General features: G+C 37.7%; 1 protein-coding gene across 4 annotated transcripts in view; it reads left to right on the top strand.

Annotated features, from left to right (window-relative positions):
• LOC124391299 (inactive N-acetylated-alpha-linked acidic dipeptidase-like protein 2) overlaps window positions 1–19,057 on the top strand; it is a 316,808-nt gene that overhangs the window by 43,380 nt on the left and 254,371 nt on the right. The window contains exon 1 of one of the 4 annotated variants that reach the window (XM_046857782.1): window positions 17,555–17,580. The exons of the other annotated variants lie outside the window; for them this stretch is intronic. The gene's annotated coding sequence lies outside the window, so the exon portion shown is untranslated. Of the gene's footprint in view, window positions 1–17,554; window positions 17,581–19,057 lie in introns of those variants that run through there. 4 annotated transcript variants of the gene reach the window in all.

Here is a 19,057-nt window from a genome sequence, read left to right as displayed (position 1 = left end):
GGGGTACACATTGCTGACTTAGATGGAAAATTGCCCAGCTAATCACAAAAACTTTATACAGTATGATACTCTCTAGAGAGCTCTGTGATATTCAGCATGGCACTAAATTGAGAGTAAAAGCACATGACTGGCTGGTATAGGGCCCTGACCTCAATGGCATGTTTGTCATTACTAGCTGGTAATGCAGAAAGGGGGAAACTGATAACATGTAAAAAGAATAATAAATGTCCAGCTGTCACTGTGCACATTTAATAATGCTATAAAATAATGGAAAACTACACAGTTCATGGAAAAAAAGAAATCCATCCTGAAACATTAAATTTGTTTATTTTGAAATATTTTTTTTAATATATGTGTTTGACAATTCTGGTGCAAATGTGTCAGTTGTTGCTGCATTTTTTTTTTTCATTATTCTTGTGAGATGTTATCAGGTGTTAAGTATTCTGATGTAATAGGGCAAAACAATAGCAGTGAAAAATCTCATTTCGGACCATCAAATCTCAGATCTCAAATCGGTGCAGTATTATTGTTTAAAATTAATAATTACATTAGAAATTATATAATTAATGTAGTTTTATATATAATGTGTGTGTGTGTATATATATATATATATATATATATATATATATATATATATATATATATATATATATATATATATATATATATATATATATATATATATATATATATATATATATATATATATATATATATATATATACACACACACACAGGTAGCCTTCTACTTACTGGAAATACATTACTATGACCCCATCGTAACTCAAAAATATAATAATAATATATGACAGTGACAAACTGATTTATAATTTTCATTTTCTGCTCTAAACTGATCGCTTTCCTCTTCTTTTTCACTACCAGCAGGAGACATACTTGGTGTTTGGAAGACATGCTTTTATCACAAAAATAGCTGTTTGAAACCATTTGAAACTGAAAAAATAAGCAACTTTAATCCGTTGTCTGCTAGCAAGAATGGGGCATCTCACAGGGCGTGAGATGTGATCATCCCAGCTGCATGTCCAACATATCGTACAACGTACGCTGCTGCCTGTGCCTGTTGCGCAAATTAGATTTTTTATTTTTACAATTTTGTCGTATTGCTCTTGTCATTCTAGGATAGAAAAATCTTAAGTCGAACTCATAAATTGTATCTTTTTTATAGAATTACATTTATTTTTACATTATTCTTATTTTCAGTGTTGAATGGTACTTGCAATTATTTAGTCGACAATAATGTGCTTTTTTGTGTTACATTTCAAGTAGTATTTTATTATTATCTTTCTTTATTGATAATAATATTGATAATACTAATATGAAATATTAGTATCTTCACTCTTCATTTTGATCAGGGTTGATTCTGGAGCTCTAAATTACAAACACAAAAATCTCACAATTAATCAATCAATCAAAAAACAAAATAGCAAGTGTTATTTTTCTCACTCAACATAAAAAAATCCACTACAGACTGTAGAAATATCTAAAGTTAGATTTAAAATACAATGCTGCCTTGCAATAGAGTTGTAAGATACAGTATGTCAGAGAATTGGTTCAGCTGTCTATGTTAATGATATTCACATGACTGTTTAAATTCTTGAATGTTATTTGCTTAAGCCAAATGGACTAGTGATTAGTAGATCAGATTAATTTACTGACTTGGATCTTAGTTCAGCAAAATTAACAAGTCTTTAATTCATTTTGTTCACACTGTTTATTTGAGAGGAAAACTGCAATAGATTTGTAATGGAAACTTTTCAATCTTCAAGTCTGAGTTTTTGTTTATATTTGTTGTACAGTGCCTTTCATATCCAAAATTAATCAAAGAGGAAAGTGTAAATGTTTTTATGACATTTTTTCAGAATCCTATTGAGTTCTCATGTTACAAATGAAGGAGCTATGCACAGAAAACACTAAATAAACACATCTTATAATATAACCTAAGTCATATAAAAGATTTGTTCAAAATGAAAAGAAGAGGGTTACAGTACTGCTGCATTACTCTTAGATAATAATGAAGCAATGGTGAAGTCAAGATTGTAGACACAGACTTCATTTCCTACAAGTAACTGCACCTTCACGTCACTTTCTACACCTTCAGGATCATTAGCACTTGTCTATATAAAGTACTGTTTTACTCAGATTTCATGGCTGTCTTTGACTCACACTTGTTGTTTCATGCTCGTCATATGAATTCCACAGAGTCTTGCTCGGGTTAGGGTTTCTTGATTACTTTGTTTCTGTGTTTGTATGTTTAACATTTTGAACAATATATATTTTAACAATAAATGGTCTGCATCTGCATCCACTTCCCACTTCCCAGTTCATTGTTTCATGAGGGCTAATTCTTATTGACACCACTATCTTAGTGTATTCCAATAACAACAATATTTTAAAGAAGAAAATTTTCATAGATTTAGCCAATATTTGAGAAAGGTGCACATATACTACAGCCTATCTCCATTGTCATGGCAACAGCTGCTGGCAGGCAGAAATTGAGGAATAACACACTCCTTATATGTGGACTAAAATATTTAAGCTCACAAAGATCTGATCCTCCTCCTCATAACACTTCCTTCCTGAGAGATTTCATTAAAATCCGCTTCTCTCCTCACTTTCCTGGCTTCTTCTACTTGAAGTTGGAATGCGTTTGAGTTTTGTTGCTGTTTACCTCAATGCATTTTACACTGCCTACACCACGTTGCTTGCTGTCTGTCAACATCTCTGTTTAAAGCATCTTAGCCATAATGCATGATTATGAATTTGTGCTCATTCCTCTGCAATGGTGTTAGTAAAATTATGGACTGATGTAGGGTGAGGGTGCCTGGGGAACGGTCAGTCCCATTTTATCCCAGTGGTGTTCAATAAGGTTGAGGTCAGAGCTCTATAGTAGGCCAATCGAGACCTCCTAACTTATGTTACAGAAAACATAACTTGTTTTGCAGAAGTCAAGTCAAGTCAATGTTTATTTCTATAGCGCTTTTCACAACAGACATTGTCTTAAAGCAGCTTTACAGAATTTAAGAAGAAAAATAAAAACAGCCTGAGACACTGGAGGCTACTGACATGGGTGACAGAGATGCTGATGTAGTTGTTGTCTTAAGTACAATTAAAAATTCCACAGCACTGGTACAAATAAAAAATAATTTATTAATTTATTAGTTATAATCAAACAAGGTGGGACTTTGAAGTATTTAAAACATTAGTCTCTCTGAATTGGAAATTGGTATGAAACTGTTTTTTTATACATTTATTTATTGTCTTGACTCCATAACTTTTATAGAGTTAATAATCTTTTCCATTTCCCTTCCTTTGATTTATTTATTAGAGCGGCTCCTTTGTTTCATGGTGATGTAATTATTGCCTCTAATATATGAAGCCAATGGATGAAAATGATGACTGACATGTACTCCCTGTTTAATAATGCACTTTCTAAACTGCACTGTCAAATGATTCAGTGCCAAAATGCTGTGTTATTAGAGCTGGGCACGTAGGATTGGATGTGTATGGGTTGTTAACCCAGGAGGGACACGCCGGTGCAGTGTTTATTATTCGACCTCATTTAGCACACCTGATTCAACTTTATCAGCTAATTACCCGAACCTTACAGACTTGAATGTGGTGGATTAGAAGAGGGAAAACACTGATCTGTGCAGGCATGTAGTCACACAGGACTTTAAATTTACACCCCAATGTCTAAAGAGTCATTTATTCTAACCCCTTTCAATAATTTTTATTCTGTTGAGCTGAAAAAAAAAGTACATTATTCAATATTTACTATGAGATATTCTGTAAAAAGGTGCTTGTATATTAGTTGAAAGACTAGAAAGGTGTATCTGGTTGCAGGAAGTCAAAACAAATACAACATTAGGTGTTTTAAGTAAACATTCTCCTGAAACACATTTTTAATACTTTATATATGCCTGGCCACAAAAGGGCCTGCCCCACCTGATAAGCAAATATGTAAGAGCCATCGAGAGATTAATCAAAGTTTTAGCTGGCAACATATTATTTAACCCTACTGTAACTGATGCATTGACAAGCTTCTTATTTTTTAAACAACCTTGTCAGATAATGTAGTTGCAATATAAATAGTCTAATTTTACCATGTTCCAGAGTGATAGTCACATTAGGAGAAAACAGAGGTTGAAGAATTAATATGGTAGGCATACATCATGCCTAGTGCATACCGTTTAAGACTGTGGGGGCATATTATGATCTGGGGTTGCTTCAGTAAGTCAACTCTAGGTTCAGAAACATTAAGTGCCCAAAAATTGACTTTGCCAGGACCAGATTTATACATCAATCGATTTCTCTTCCCTGATGGCATTGGCATATTCCAAGATGACAATGGCAGAACTAGGGTTACATAAGTAACCTAAAGATGTTTCCTTTCAGGAACTCGAGCTGCGTCAAAACGCTTTGGGAAAAAGTGTCCAATCACGCAATACTGACCAGTCCCTGTCTAGTGTCTCTAAACACCAGCATGCAGGACAGAGGAGCCAGGAGTGACTCTGACATCAAGGTCAGGCTTTAGGGTGGACCGGGCCAACCTTGCAGCAAACTGTTCCTGCAAGAACTCCAGCACTGAACCAACCAGGCAGTTGACTGGGTCTAACTGGTGGTGCTCACACCACGTGGTAAACAGCTGTCATCTAGGGGCATACGACCTACTTGTGGAGGGAGGTCTGGAATAAGGGATGGTCTCAACTACCTCAGTAGAGAGTCCAGCTGCTAGAAACTGTGCCCCCTGGGGCAACAGCCATAGCTTCCATAACTCTGGGTGGAGGTGAACTAGGGTTCCCCCTGCCTGCGAGAGGAGATCCATCCTGGCAGGAATTTCCCAAGGAGGTCCCTCGAGGAGGGACATCAGGTCCGTAAACCACGGTCTGCATGGCCAACAAGATGCCACCAGGAGGAGACGTACTCCTTCCTGGCGGATTCTCTTCAGAACTCCTGGGAGCAGCGCAATAAGAGTCTGTTGTTAGCATACAAGGTCTCCCAGGACCTAGGCACCTCAGTGTGTAGGTCAGGAAAAAACGGTAGGCACCGGGTTGGAGACTGTGCCACGGGACGCAGGAAACGCTCATCCAACTTGCTGGGAATGCGTTGCTTCTGCTTCTCATCTGGCCAAGCTATCTCTTGGACCAGAGCCCAGAGAACTCATCCATCTCCATGCCTTCTGCTAGGTCGGCCTGCGAGCCCCGCGACCTTTGGCACCGCTTTGCCTTAGCGAGAGCACTCTCCAGGATCTCATAGCTGCACAGCTAAAAATGCTAACAGTTGACTCAGCTGTGTATATGAAGCTTGGCAAGAAGGAACACACAGTCGGAATTCTGCTTGCATTTAAAGCTTATGGCTGCATAGATTTACACTCAAAGCACTTACCTAAACAATCATAATCTAATATCGCTACCATCACTCAGCCATTTTGTAGCTTCCTGGTTTACGTAACATAGCCCTCCGATGATGTCATGACTTGCCTATTGGCCAGATTTTACACGTGATTCAGAGCGTGGACAACGCAAAGTCTTTTCCAAAGCGTTTAGACGCAGCTCAAGTTCCTGAAAGAGAACTGTGGTTCTGAGCCATTGTAGTAGACTGTTGATATTTCCAGAGTCCAGACTTTAAACCATTGAGAAGTTTTGGGAAATAATTTACAGAGCAGGCTGACTCTCCAATCATCAAGATCTTTGCTAGAAATTAATACAACTCAAGGTGGTAATAGGTGTTGTGACAATGCATAAGCTTTTTGAAATGATGCCATGGCGAATGCATGCCGTAATCAAAGCAAAAGGTGGTCAAACAAGATATTAGTATGTTTGACCTTTTTTTATCCAGGCAGTGTATAATTTCAATATACTAAGTGATTCTGCAGCTAATCCTTTTGGCTGGTGCTGTATTTTTGTTATTTTTGATAAGAATTTAGCAATGTCTGCCATGATAATGTCACCAAGGGACTCATGCAATGGCATTGCTAGTGCAATGGCATTTAGGAGAGGGGGGTCGATCAGTGATTTTAAACATTGTGGAAAAAGGTCAGGTTTCAGTGTGAGCTTCACAAAACAGAAAAGAAGGGGGTTTTGATTAAATATGTATTGGAAATTCAGTGTTAATAAAGTCAAGAAAGCAAGAATTGGATGACAAGTTGCAAAAGGAAAAACAGCTATGCAGATAGCCATGCTAGGTAAATTACAGATGATTTTGTTATAATGGCAAATGTCAAGGGGTTTAATAATTGGACAGAAAGTTAGGAGTCGATTTTTAAAGATGCTGTGTTTTAGTAAGAAAAATGGCCAAGTGTAAATGTCCAATTGACTTTTATACAGGATACAAAAAGTAATGGCTAAATGAGTGATTCAAAGCAAAAGTGCAAGTGAGGGGTTCATGGCATGCAATGGATAACTAGCACCTACCAAAAATTTGTCAGAAGAAGGACAACCCCTGAACTGGTGCCACTAAAAAACATCCCCACAGCTGGATGCTGCTACCAAGTGAAGTCAAGTTTAATTCTATAGTGCTTTTTACAACAGACATTGTCTCAAAGCAGCTTTACAGAATTTAGGAGTTAAATTGAGCGTTGTGTATTTATACCTTATGAGCAGCCATGGTTCCCTTTCAGGAACTCGAGCTGCGTCAAAACGCTTTGGGAAAGCTCCCGAGTGTTCATGCTCTGAAATAATGTGTGTATTCAGTCAGAAATTGGATGCTGGCCATCACCCGGGGGTGACGTCACGACCAGGAAGTATAAAACGCATATAGAGAGAGGCAGCCTCAGCTTCTGTTTTGATATATATATATATATATATATATATATATATATATATATATAGATATATATATATATATATATAGCTAGGTTGGGTTTCCGAGGGATCTGACTGCGCGCATTCTGAGCACTTTTGGCGCACATTCTTTGCACATTCTGTGCATGATCTGCGAATATTGCAACGTGCTCATTGTGCAGCACACATTCTGCTTGCACTCCTCAAGGGGGGTGCTCTCACTCCTCAGTAAAAAATAATAATAAATAATAATAATAAAATATAATAAATAAATAAAAAAAATAAAAAAATAAATAAAAATAATAATAATAATAATAAAGATGATAAGCAGTAAGCTTTTTCGGGGTTGTGACCTGCGCCGTAGCTAAGCTACATAACTTGGCCGGCTCATAAGCAGAAAGTTCCTCCGTCCAGTAAGCTAATTGAGCGCTCTCTGACACCGGGTCACAACCTCCATGTCGGAATTTCCCTTTCTTTCCAGACCTGCACACTGAGGTGTCATGGTCATGGGCAAAGCCCCTTCAGCCCCTTTCAACATTGTATGCACACATCATGGGGCGGAAAGTACACAGGTATGGAACGATGCTGCGGGTTGAAGAGACACTTGCAAGCTATCTCTCTCCCGGGATCGCCTCCTCCGTCAAGACCCCACCGTCTGCACACCATTACAATCGCACACCTCTAATGGGGCTGCTCAGAGGGTGCGGCCAAGACAACAACCCACCACCTCCCATCGGGAGGTACAGAAACAGAGCTTTGCATCTTGCTCTCCTCCTGTCAGGGATCCTGCCCGGAACTCTGCGGCAAAAACCTGTGAAGTGACAGATATGATCACTGCGGCAAAAAAGAGATTGACATAGGATCTTCTGGGAATCTGTCCATTAAGGGGCACTTTGCACCACAGTATCTAGTGCCCGCCCTGCCCCGGACCCCTCAGGGACCAGGTCTGTTAACCCTGCCAACAGCTCCAGCGTTCTCTCTCCTTGGTCGCCACCCAGCATCATTGTGGTCCAAGAGATCTCGCCACCCCTAGAACCACACCGGAGGTCAGTCTTGAGAAATTGATACATCTAAGACACTTTTTTGGCAGCTTTGAAAGCTCTTTCAGATGTGTCTCAGTGGGTCCTGCACACTGTAGTCGAGGCTACTCGATTCAGTTTGAGTCTCCTCTGCCCCGTCTTCACAGGATTCTTCCCACCCTGGTGGGAAGCCAGCAGGCTCTGGTCATGGAACCGGAAGTAAACACTCTTCTGAGGAAGTAGGCCATCAAGGTGGTCCCTCTATCAGAATGAGAGTCCGGTTCTACAGCTGGTACTTCATAGTTCCCAAAAGACAGAGGGTTGTGTCTTATTTACGTCAGCTGAACTGCTCTCTCATGAAACTCAGGTTCAAAATGCTGACCTTTAAGCAGGTCATGCTTTAAAACAGATTTGAAGACTAGTTTGTCACGGTAGATCTAAAGGATGCATACTTTCATGTATCCATCCTACCTTCTCACAGGAAGTTCCTGAGTTTCGCTTTCTGGGACAAAGCTTACCAATACTGGGTATCTCCGTTTGGCCTTGCCCTTTTACTTCATATCTTCACAAAATGTGTGGATGCGCATCTGGTTCCTCTGGGGTCTCAGGGCAACCGCATACTCAACTACATTGACGATTGGTTGATGCTAGTTCAATCAGATCAGTTGGTGGTCCGGCATTGAGATGTCGTTCTCACCCACATGAAGGCGTTGTCGCCAATGACTGATGCATCCCTCATGGGGTGGGGAACGATCATGATTGGTCGGTCCGCCCAAGGTCTGTGGGAAGGGCTGCATCAACGCTGGCACATCAACTGCCTAGAGATGCTGGCCATGCTTCTAGCACTAAAGCATTTCCTCACACCACCTAGGCCGGTTGAACAAGGCAGCAGACACCCTGTTGAAGCAGGGGGTGAGACCCGGGGAATGGCGGCTCTGAGTCCTCTGGTCTCCCAGCTCCCATCGGGGTCAGAGCTTACTCCACCTGGAGCGTGGCTGCCTCAAAATCTTTGTCCTCTGGAGTTCCCCTCCAAGACATATGTAACGCTGCAGTTTAGTCCACCCCGCTGACCTTTGTGCGGTTCTATAACCTAGACTGCAGTGCCACTCTTGGCCCCTCAGTCCTCCTTTAGCCATGTTTGACAGACACACACTAGGCAGAGACTGGTCAGTCTGGCGTGATTGGACACTCGTTCCCAAAGCGTTTCGATGCAGCTCGAGTTCCTGAAGGGAAATGTCTCTAGGTTATGTATGTAACCCTAGTTCCCTTAGCGAACGAGAAGCTGTGTCTCTATGCCACACCTCCGGCGTCCCTGAAGAGCTTCCTTCTCCCTTACAGAAGCTAACGCTGCCTCTCTTCGTATGATGATTCCCCGCCGGTGATGACCAGCGTCCAATTTTTGACTGATTACATACATTTTTTCCGAGCGTAAACACTCGGGTGCATTCCCAAAGCGGTTCAACGCAGCGTCTTGTTCCCTCAGGGAACTAGGTTTACATACAAAACCTAGAGACATTCAGTGTAGGGATGGTATTGGGATGCATGGCATTCAGGCCAAAGTGTTCAATCTTCGTTTTTCATGCTCTGAGAGTTCTTCATGTACCTTTTGGCAAACTCCAGGTGGGCTGTCAGGTGCCTTTTACTGAGGAGTGGCTTCTGTATGGACTGATAGAGGCCTGATTGGTGGAGTGCTGCAGAGATGGTTGTTTTTCTGGAAGGTTCTCCTCTCTTTACAGAGAAACCCCAGTGTTTGTTCAGAGTGATCATTAGGCTCTTCTCACACAATCACTCAGTTTGGTTGGATGGCCCGCTCAAGGAAGAGTCCTGGTGGTTTCAAACTTCTTTCATTTACAAATGATGAAGCCCACTGTGCTTAGTGGAACCGTCAATGCTGCAGAAACTTTTCTGTACCCTTCCCCAGATCTGTGCCTCGATACAATCCTGTCTCGGATGTCTTCACACAATTCCTTTGATTTGGGACCTAATATAGACAGGTGTGTACCTTTACAAGTCATGTCCAATCAACTGAATTTACCATAGGTGGACTCCAATCAAGTTGTAAAAAGGATAATCAGTGGAAACAGGATGCAGCTGAGCTAAATTTTCATTCCAGTATGAATTTCCAGGTCATATAAAGTGTAAAAATATTTATACATGAAACAATATTTAAACAGTGGCAGGTACTGTTAGTTATACACCTGCGATTCAAAAAGTCCAATATTTTTTTTAATCATATTTATATGTGTGCATGAGAGAGATTGAAAGAAATTCTTTCAATTTCCTCATCCAGTCTTGTTAAATGATTGCCACTACTGAAAATTCCATGAAAATCTTACCGCATAAGCAATTATTTTTGTTTACAATTTAAAAATGTGCTATATTTTGATCCCTATCAAAAGCACAAAAAGATATCTTTGCCCATTGATAATAAATTGCAAGCACTGCTGATGTGCTAGACAACTTTGGTTTGATGGCAATGATTTAAGAGTGGGCAATATACACAAAACATTTTTTTGTTGTTGTTTTCTGGGTCTCCAGAAAAACGTAACACTGTGCTTATCAATTCTAAATGTCATGTACATGTCTTTGTTCGCCCTGGGAAATGAGATAGCAGAGTTTGAGATTTTATCTACTTGAGCAGGGGGATGATAGATCTGCATTCTTTCAGATATGAAAAAAAAAACCCAGAATTCTACACACCAGACTAGATAATGAGACTTTAATCATCAAACACGTTATATTCCCTTTATTCTTTATCCGGCTATGAATTTATTGAAAATAAAGTACACAGTTTATTATTAACCGACCAGTGAATTTATTCTCCCCCTTGTGTCAAAATAAATCCTTATTAGATGTTATCTGCTTTTTTTACTTCCAGTGTAACATTATTACTTGTGTCCCACTTTTTCCATTCACAATGTATAGATTGCTATCTGCTCTAGAATACGGAATAACAGTACAGTATATAGCCCTATCTAACCATTGCTTCATCTCTAAAAACATGTTCCTCTTACTGACCTATTTGAAGCTATGGCGAATTTGCAGTCTGCTGATACGAAGCTAGTCTATTTATCCCTCTTCTCTTGGCATTGGCCCTTTGAGGAATGCAGATTACATTTAACAGTACATTTTTCAACAGTAGAAGCATGGACTAATATAGCTTTTTCCTCCAATATATACATGGTGTGGTGAGCCTGGTGTATTTTAGCAGTGTGTGAAATGAGATTTGTAGGATTTCTCGTATGTGCGGTGAGTAAAAAAAAAAAAAGTCTTCTTTAAATTACTTCCTGTATTTGTTGATGAAGAGTACCAATATTTATAGGAGGAAACACAAATTGATAGCTAAATGAAGAATACAATAATGACACAAGCAAGAAGCTTCATTCTAAGCTCATATATACAGTATGTATATGTATATATGTTTTATTGGTTGAGGTTTATTGGTATAGGGTTTTTATTTTCTTTCTAAATCCTCACACCATTTTTCTAATATCTAATTGTTTAGAATGGGTGATAGCTATACAAAAACAAAAAACATAAGACAAAATAATTTTCAATGGAGTTTATTTTTTTTTATATTTGAGCAAATAATAGATTAAATGTGTTTTGTGTTGAACGTTTTAAATTCGCCTCTTTCACGTTTTTGTTTACATTTTTAAGAATTTGTATTTATTTATTTATTTATTTTACCTAGAAATTGCAAGAGTACTCTTTTTCTATAATGTCTAACAAAGTTGGATTGACTTGCAGAGAAAATATCTTAGAATATATGTATATGTCTTGTATACACAGTATATGTATATGTTTCACTTTCAATCCAAAGAATGAGAAAGCCATTAAACAACAATAGTTTTGTAACCATGTACAATCATTTCATAGGTATACATAAAAAAAAAGAGAGATTGGTTCCTGGAGCCAGAAATAAAATAAATTACCAATGTGTTTGCATATGTTCAAATATTCCTTATTCATGTGAACAATTCTGAAAATACTAAAGAAAAAATTAATTCTAAGTAGAATTGCCTGATTAATTACTATATATTACTGTAATGTTTGTTATACAATATTTATTGCTCATTTTTAATGAGGGTGCCGATAATTCTGGATGTGTAAACGTTATATATCTCTTTATAGTTGTAATGATCTTGACTACAACTGTGACTAATCTTTTAACCATTTCTGTTGATTTGGGAGTATGATTGACTAATAACTTTATTGAAATCTGTTTCTATCATCATGGTAGAGGCAATAACCTTTAGGTTTACAATATGCTTGTACTTGGAAGAACTAATCTTAACCTGAGCGAGCGCATGAACTAGCAGCCATGAAGCAGCAATACCAATTCAAAGCGGCTTACAGTCAACTCAGTTATACAGCTGAGCAATTGAAAGTTAAGGGCCTTGCTCAAGGGCCCAGCAGTGGCAGCTTAGTGATGCTGGGAATTTAACCCATTACTTTTCTGATCAGATGTCCAAAATCTTATCCACTGAGACCACTTCCCACGCATTAAGCATGAATGATCCTCCAGCGGGTTTGATTGTTGTAGTAGGCGCTTTTCGTTGTACACAGTTCCTATTTTCTCACCAGGAATGAGCAAAAAGTTGATGCTTGTAAGGAAAGAAGTTCATTTTAAAACTCACAATGTAAAATGTGGTAGCACTATTACGTGATTTCTCTTATCTAACTCCAGCTGGCATGATAAATTCTAAATGCTAAAGTCAAGGTTTTTACCTTTCCAAAAATGACACATAGTAAAGTTTTTGAGTTAAAACAAATGTTATGTTTAAATTGAGTTTATTAAATTGATGTTTTCAAGGCAGCAGGTGACATTTCTAAGTCTAACTAATTTGAAATGCTAAGCCTACTAAACTTTGCAATTGTACCATCATTTTCCCTATATGGGGTAAGAGTGCTCTCATAGCTCCAACTGTTTTAGAAAAATTAAGCTTATTTTGGCCTGAAATGTTTTTATATTTCAGTTTATAACATTCTCATTTATGCACATCTGACTTTTTTTTAATGATATATGGATAAGTAAAAGATAATGTGTGCCATGTTACATTTATACCCTGAAAGTAAAAACAGATACTGACAAAGTAGTGACAATTGTTTAGCATTTTGGGGCAGGGGGGATGGGGGTTTACAAAGTTCTAATAAGAATTTATTTTGTTAAAAGCAAGATACTAACTTTAATTTGTGTGTGTGTGTGTGTGTAGAGTGAAACTGTTTCAGTACTCTGTTTTACTGTAATATGTGTATTATACAAATATTTTTGTCCTTTGTTTTATAAAAGTGGCAATAATTCTAATGGGATATATAGTAGATAGCAATATTTGAGATTTGGTATTTACAGGATGTAGTGTGTTTATATATATATATATATATATATATATATATATATATATATATATATATATATATATATATATATATATACATATGTGTGTGTGTGTGTGTGTGTGTGTGTTGTAAAAAGACGTTTTCTTTTCCAAGTTTTCTTTTCTAACTCAGACTTACATTATATTGGAACTGCAAAACGTGTTCAATATACAATAGGTGTGTGGGTCTGTCATTATTGCATTTTCTCTTCAATACACTTTCTTTCCTGAGCCATTATTCTCTTTTCTGGCCTCTGAGAGTTTATTTTCTATAAAAGGCTGTGGGTGTTTGGGGTTTCATTATTCGTGGCCTGTAAAAGTGCTCTTTGCCATTGTGCCTTTTGTTTCGTTTGCATTGAAATAATCACAAATAGATTAAGCAATCTGGAGGGAATTTTAAACTCCATTGAAGGATGAAAGTGGTCACTGCATTAAACACAACACACAGGCAAAGTGCAAACATCTGCCCAGAATTTAAATAGACCATTTTTTCTCCTTTCTCTCTATTTCATGGCAGTTAAGTTTAACTTCATTCTTTTTTATGCATTTGATAAGAGCGCCTTCTAAATTAATATCATACATTTAAGAAGTTTTTCTTGAAGACTCACATAAAGGTGTTGTCTCTCTTTTTTGTTTTAAAGCATTGCACATACACGTCCCAGCATTTTCATGCGCTTCAGTAGATTTACTTGTTGACTTTATCTTCCGCTGTCCTGAAAACCCTCCCATAATTTTCTTGAGAAAGTGCACTCAATAGGTGGGAATATGGCGAGGCACAAGTAAAATTAACTGTATGAAAGTTAAGGAGCCATGAAATTAAAGAGTATGGGTCCTTCTCAGTGTGCACATTTCATTCGCTAGAGGAGTAGTGTGTTCACAAATACAAAGCGGCTCGGGATCAGAAACGACGCTATAATGGTACTTATGCAAACAATTATTCTTGCGAATGGTCCATGTCGTATAGGGGGCCATAAATTACAGTTTCATAAAAGGTGATAGATGTTTTTTTTGTCCTGGCAAAGAAATCGGATTATTGGCAAAGCTTGGAAAGAGACAGAGACTGTGAAAGAGCGAGAAGGAATTGTTAAAGAAAACAGTAAAAAAAAAAATCATATTCCTATTTTATTCAACATAAAATTTGGCACAGTGCCTTCCGAAAGATGTATATATATATATATATATATATATATATATATATATATATATATATATATATATATATATATATATCTCGGACACAATACATCTGTAATAGCTTTCTAATTTGTGGCTTATTAGCAACACTGATTACCTTTTTTATAATTTAAATACAATTCAATTTTGTGCATTAAATAAATGAAGTTCACTTTATGTATTCATTTTTGTTTTATTTTTTGAGCATGTGCTTGGTTTGGCTTTGCTATTTTTAACCCATTAAAAAAAAAAAAAGTCAATTACTCTGATATATTTTGCCCTGATAATTCAATTTACCCTCAACCACAGTGGAAGATTAATTGGGCAGGGAGGGCAAAATCTATCACACACAGGGAGGCGATTGTTTCATTATAAACCTCTAAATAAAGGCATGGTCAGTGGAGCCCTATTTGATGTTGTGTATTTTCTCTGTCATCTTTCATTTGTACAACACGGGCTCGTAACCACCTCTTTTACACTTGGGAAATTAAAGCAAAAAGATAGAGATTAAGGATTTGTCACAATTAACAAATGGAAAGGAAATAGTGTTCTAAACACGTTTTCTTTTTTTTGTCTTTTGTCTTTTTTTTTTTCCAATGCACTTTAAAAATGTTTTTGGTAAATTGCAGAGGAAGATATTCAGAACATTTTTTCCCCAACTGCACTTAAGTGGCTCAAGGTAGAGAGGCCACATAAGGTGACCTGAATTTTAAAGTAAACTCCTTGTCTGGAAAAAAAGCTTTACTTTGCTGAGAGGCAATTTTATATCATAGTTAGATTTCCTCACAATTTTTTCCTACTGTAAATACTAAGTGTGCATGCTCCAGCTGAGTGCAAATGTTTATATCCCCCCCATGGTCACCTGTACAGTTACCTAACAAATGATGTACCTAAAAAAAAGTCATGCAACAGGATGCAAATTCAAAAACATAAGGCAAACTCATCCCAAAATGAGAGACAGACTGATATTATCCAAAAGCGTTTTTTAGACTTGATCCGAAGCATGTAATCGCATATGGCAAAGTTGCTTTCTGCCAAAAATGTTCACATATTGTCCAAGCAATCTGGCAGAGTTACAGCAGATGCAACTAATATGATCCAAAAGGAACCAAAAAAGAAAAAGCGGTTAGTTAGTAAGATAAATTGTGAGGAAAAGGATTAATAGTCATATCTACATTAATATGTTCAAAGAGTTGAGAATAATTTTTTTTTCATACCACATGCTTGTTGTTTGTCAGTATGACAGACTGCAGAGACCCTAAATAATTTATTATTATTATTTCTTAACACTAATGAGTCCACTGATACATGTATTTTATTGTTATATTACAAATGTTGTTAATGCTTAAAAAAAATCGCTAGCAAACATCACATTCCATTGTGAAGAATCAGCATTTTATATATATATATATATATATATATATATATATATATATATATATATATATAACAGTATATAGAATATGAGAGTCCAAAAGTAGATTTATTTCCCCAGCACAGACAACCAGATGATGTATATCTACACTAAATATAAACACTTAACACTTCACATTGGCAGTAGGTGTCATGTTTATTTGTGTCCAATATACAGAGGAGGCCTGGTGGGTTTCTCAGTCTCTGACAGTTTTTTCTGCCTCCACAGTTCCACATCGATTGCTTGGTGCTATAAGTATGTGTTAAGTGCATTATTTTTTACAATGCATTTTGGTCATGTTCGCTGCTCACTGATACCACATTGTGTTAGGGTTAGACCCTAACCCTAACCCTAACCTTTGAGACCCACTTAGCACTTTATATGATCTAAAATAAATTATTTTGTATTTTTTATTTTATGTCAAATTCTCTGTATCCAACTTTACATCTAGGTTGCATTCTGTGAAGGTGGCCGAAATATGTTTTATCTCAACAGCAAAATGAATAGACATGAATTATAGATTTTTTTTAAATGATCAGACCCTTTTATCCAGCAATCAGCTGTCTGCTCTTGCTGCCTCTGACACACTGGCTTCAAATTATGGCTCCCAGGATGGAGGAACTCTCACTTAAGATTGAAGACAAGTTTCAGCAGCGTGAAATATGGCTACTTTTAGTAGCACTGCCATTTGTAGATAGTTTCACAGGCTGGAAAATGAGTGACAAAGTACGGAAGTGTGGTTTCCACAATGCAGTCACAATCTGTCGCTGTTTGGTAACACAGGCTCGTTATGCTATCAAGTCTTATTGATGCTCTGAAAGAAGAATGAGTGGCCACCTTTATTTATCTTAAGTGTCAGGTCCCTGTATGTGGGCTTCCAAGTAAGATATCATAAGGTTTGCCCTGGTGTGTTCTCATGAAACTGCACAGGAGGTGCGCTAAGCCAGTTGCTGAGGTTTTAAGTGGAAGATGGGTCCAGCGGAGAGACCGCTTTGTTAGTGTAATGGCTGTCAGGTGGCGTTGATTAGTCTATTGTGCCGGCACTTGAGGCTGGCCTACTTTGCTCAAAGCATTGCTCTGCCATATTCAATCCTTTTCAATGTTCTTTAGAAGATTTTAAATCAAACTAGCATTTGGCCAAAGGTTTGATTAAGATTGCTAATTAACCCTTGTTTGAATCGGCGGAACTCTCACACAGTAGGTGGTAAAGTCTGAACCATTAGCCTTTATTTTCTCACCATTTCCTGTATTTTTCCCCATTTTTGGATCAGCCCGTGCCTGTAGCGTAAGAGTGTGTTGACATGGCGCCATTTCCCCTCTCAGTAGGGCTGATCCTTTGTCTGCATGGCATAATCAATTTAAGAGTTTGTCTTGAGTCATTATTACCTGCTGCAGAGCCATCTGTTGATGAGGCTTGAATGAGGTGGCTGCCAACATGCCAGAGCAATGGAGTGGAAAGAAATGCAGAGGTTTGGAGCATAGTGCAGAGAAGGAAGAAAAAGGAGGAAAGGGAGCCAGCCAGATGGCTAGAAAGACCCATCCCTTTATGTTCCCAAATGGGCATGAACGTATTTAAAAGTAGCATGACTAAATGTGAATAAAGCACCCCATTATGTCTCTTTAAAGAAGCTCTGGCTAAAAGCTTTTGCCACTTCAGGCCCAGTATAATTAACTGTTGTGATGTGTTTAAGACTTTTTTTTTTTACTTAACCAGTCCCTCATGATCATAGCAACTGCTTTATCCTGTTCAGGGTCATGTTGAAGTCAGAGCCTATCCCAAGAACACTGACAACAAGGTAGGAACACACCCTGGGTGGTGTTGCAAGTCTATCACAGGATAGCATGCATACACACACACACAATCACACAGAGGCAATTTGGCATAGCCAGTTCACCTACCTGGCATGTTTATGGGATGAAGGAGAAAACTGGAAAACCTGATGGAAGCCTATGCATTAATGTGAGCACACAATTGGGCTAGGCAGGTTCAACTTTATTGTCACAATAAGAATACATATATAGACACGATGAAATGCAAATCACTTCCAACCAGTATTGCAAATAATTGAAATAAAATAGTTCTGCTGTAGATATGTAACATGCTGCTGGTGAAAATATACAGTATAGCATTGTGTGGTGGATGAAGTACACAAACCATGTACTTGACTTACATTTGAAATACACTAGGTAAAATACAGAGTGGGTGAGAAGTAACTAGGTATAGAAAAATTGTAATAAAGTCCATATTTGTAATACAAATTTATCTAAACAAATGTAATTTATTGCATAGGAAAATAAAAGCAAATCTTTAAATTTTAATGAAGGCACTGGTGGCTTTAACCAGTTTCCTTAAATGGGAATGGAATGCACAGGCATTCTTCTGAAGGAAGTCGTTGATATTGCTGAGAACCTCCTGAATCCAAGTTCTCCAGTGTGCGAGGCTTTGTCTTGTCCTGACATCATTTGCATAGTCCCGCAGAAAGAAAATCACATTCAAGATTTGTACTTCTTGGGAGCCATTCATGATGTCTGCATCATCCCAGCCAATGTCCTGGAAAATGTTTGTCTAACCATGCATGCACATAAAGAGCAAAATGGGGTGGTGCACCATCCTGAATGAAAATAAGTTTAATAGCCATTAAATATTGCCTAGTTACTTTTCACCCACCCTGTATTACTCTAGTAAAAGTACTCCCTTTAAACTTTCATTAGGGAAAAGTACAAACGTATTTGCCTTCAAATATACTTAAGTATCCAAAGTACTTTGATTTATTGTGGCTATAATGTCTTATCATTTTTGTCACAAGACCCTTGCTTAATCAACTGAGTTTATCTGAACAGACTCTGTGACTCTTAGCACATCAATCTATTAATAGAATGATATTAATGAGTCAACCACTGATTCATATCTATTAAAATTATCATCAGCCTAAAACCTTTGTTTCAACTACTTTAAACAAATTGGACAAATAAGGCCATGGGTGCTGTGGCAAGTTAAAGGCAGGAGTTTCCTCCATCATTTATTCCTCTTAAAATGTTCTGCTTGCTGTTAAACTGATGCTGAAATATATGTTCGTGCTAAGTAGATACCACCAAGTGGCAATCAAAAAAAGTTTAAAACAGAGTGCCTGCTTTACCGTGATTGGTGGCTTGCTGCGTGCTTGACCAGTTATCCATAAATAAAAAGGAACGACTGATTTCACAAAATGCAGTGTGAGTGAAAAGTAAGATATTTGACTTTGGAATGGAGTAAAGTTAAAGTAAAAATCTCCC

Source organism: Silurus meridionalis, chromosome 9 (assembly GCF_014805685.1).
Source record: "Silurus meridionalis isolate SWU-2019-XX chromosome 9, ASM1480568v1, whole genome shotgun sequence".
In the NCBI taxonomy this organism is placed as follows: domain Eukaryota; kingdom Metazoa; phylum Chordata; class Actinopteri; order Siluriformes; family Siluridae; genus Silurus; species Silurus meridionalis.
Note: the sequence above shows the minus strand (reverse complement) of the source record. Positions and strands in the feature narration are given on the sequence as shown.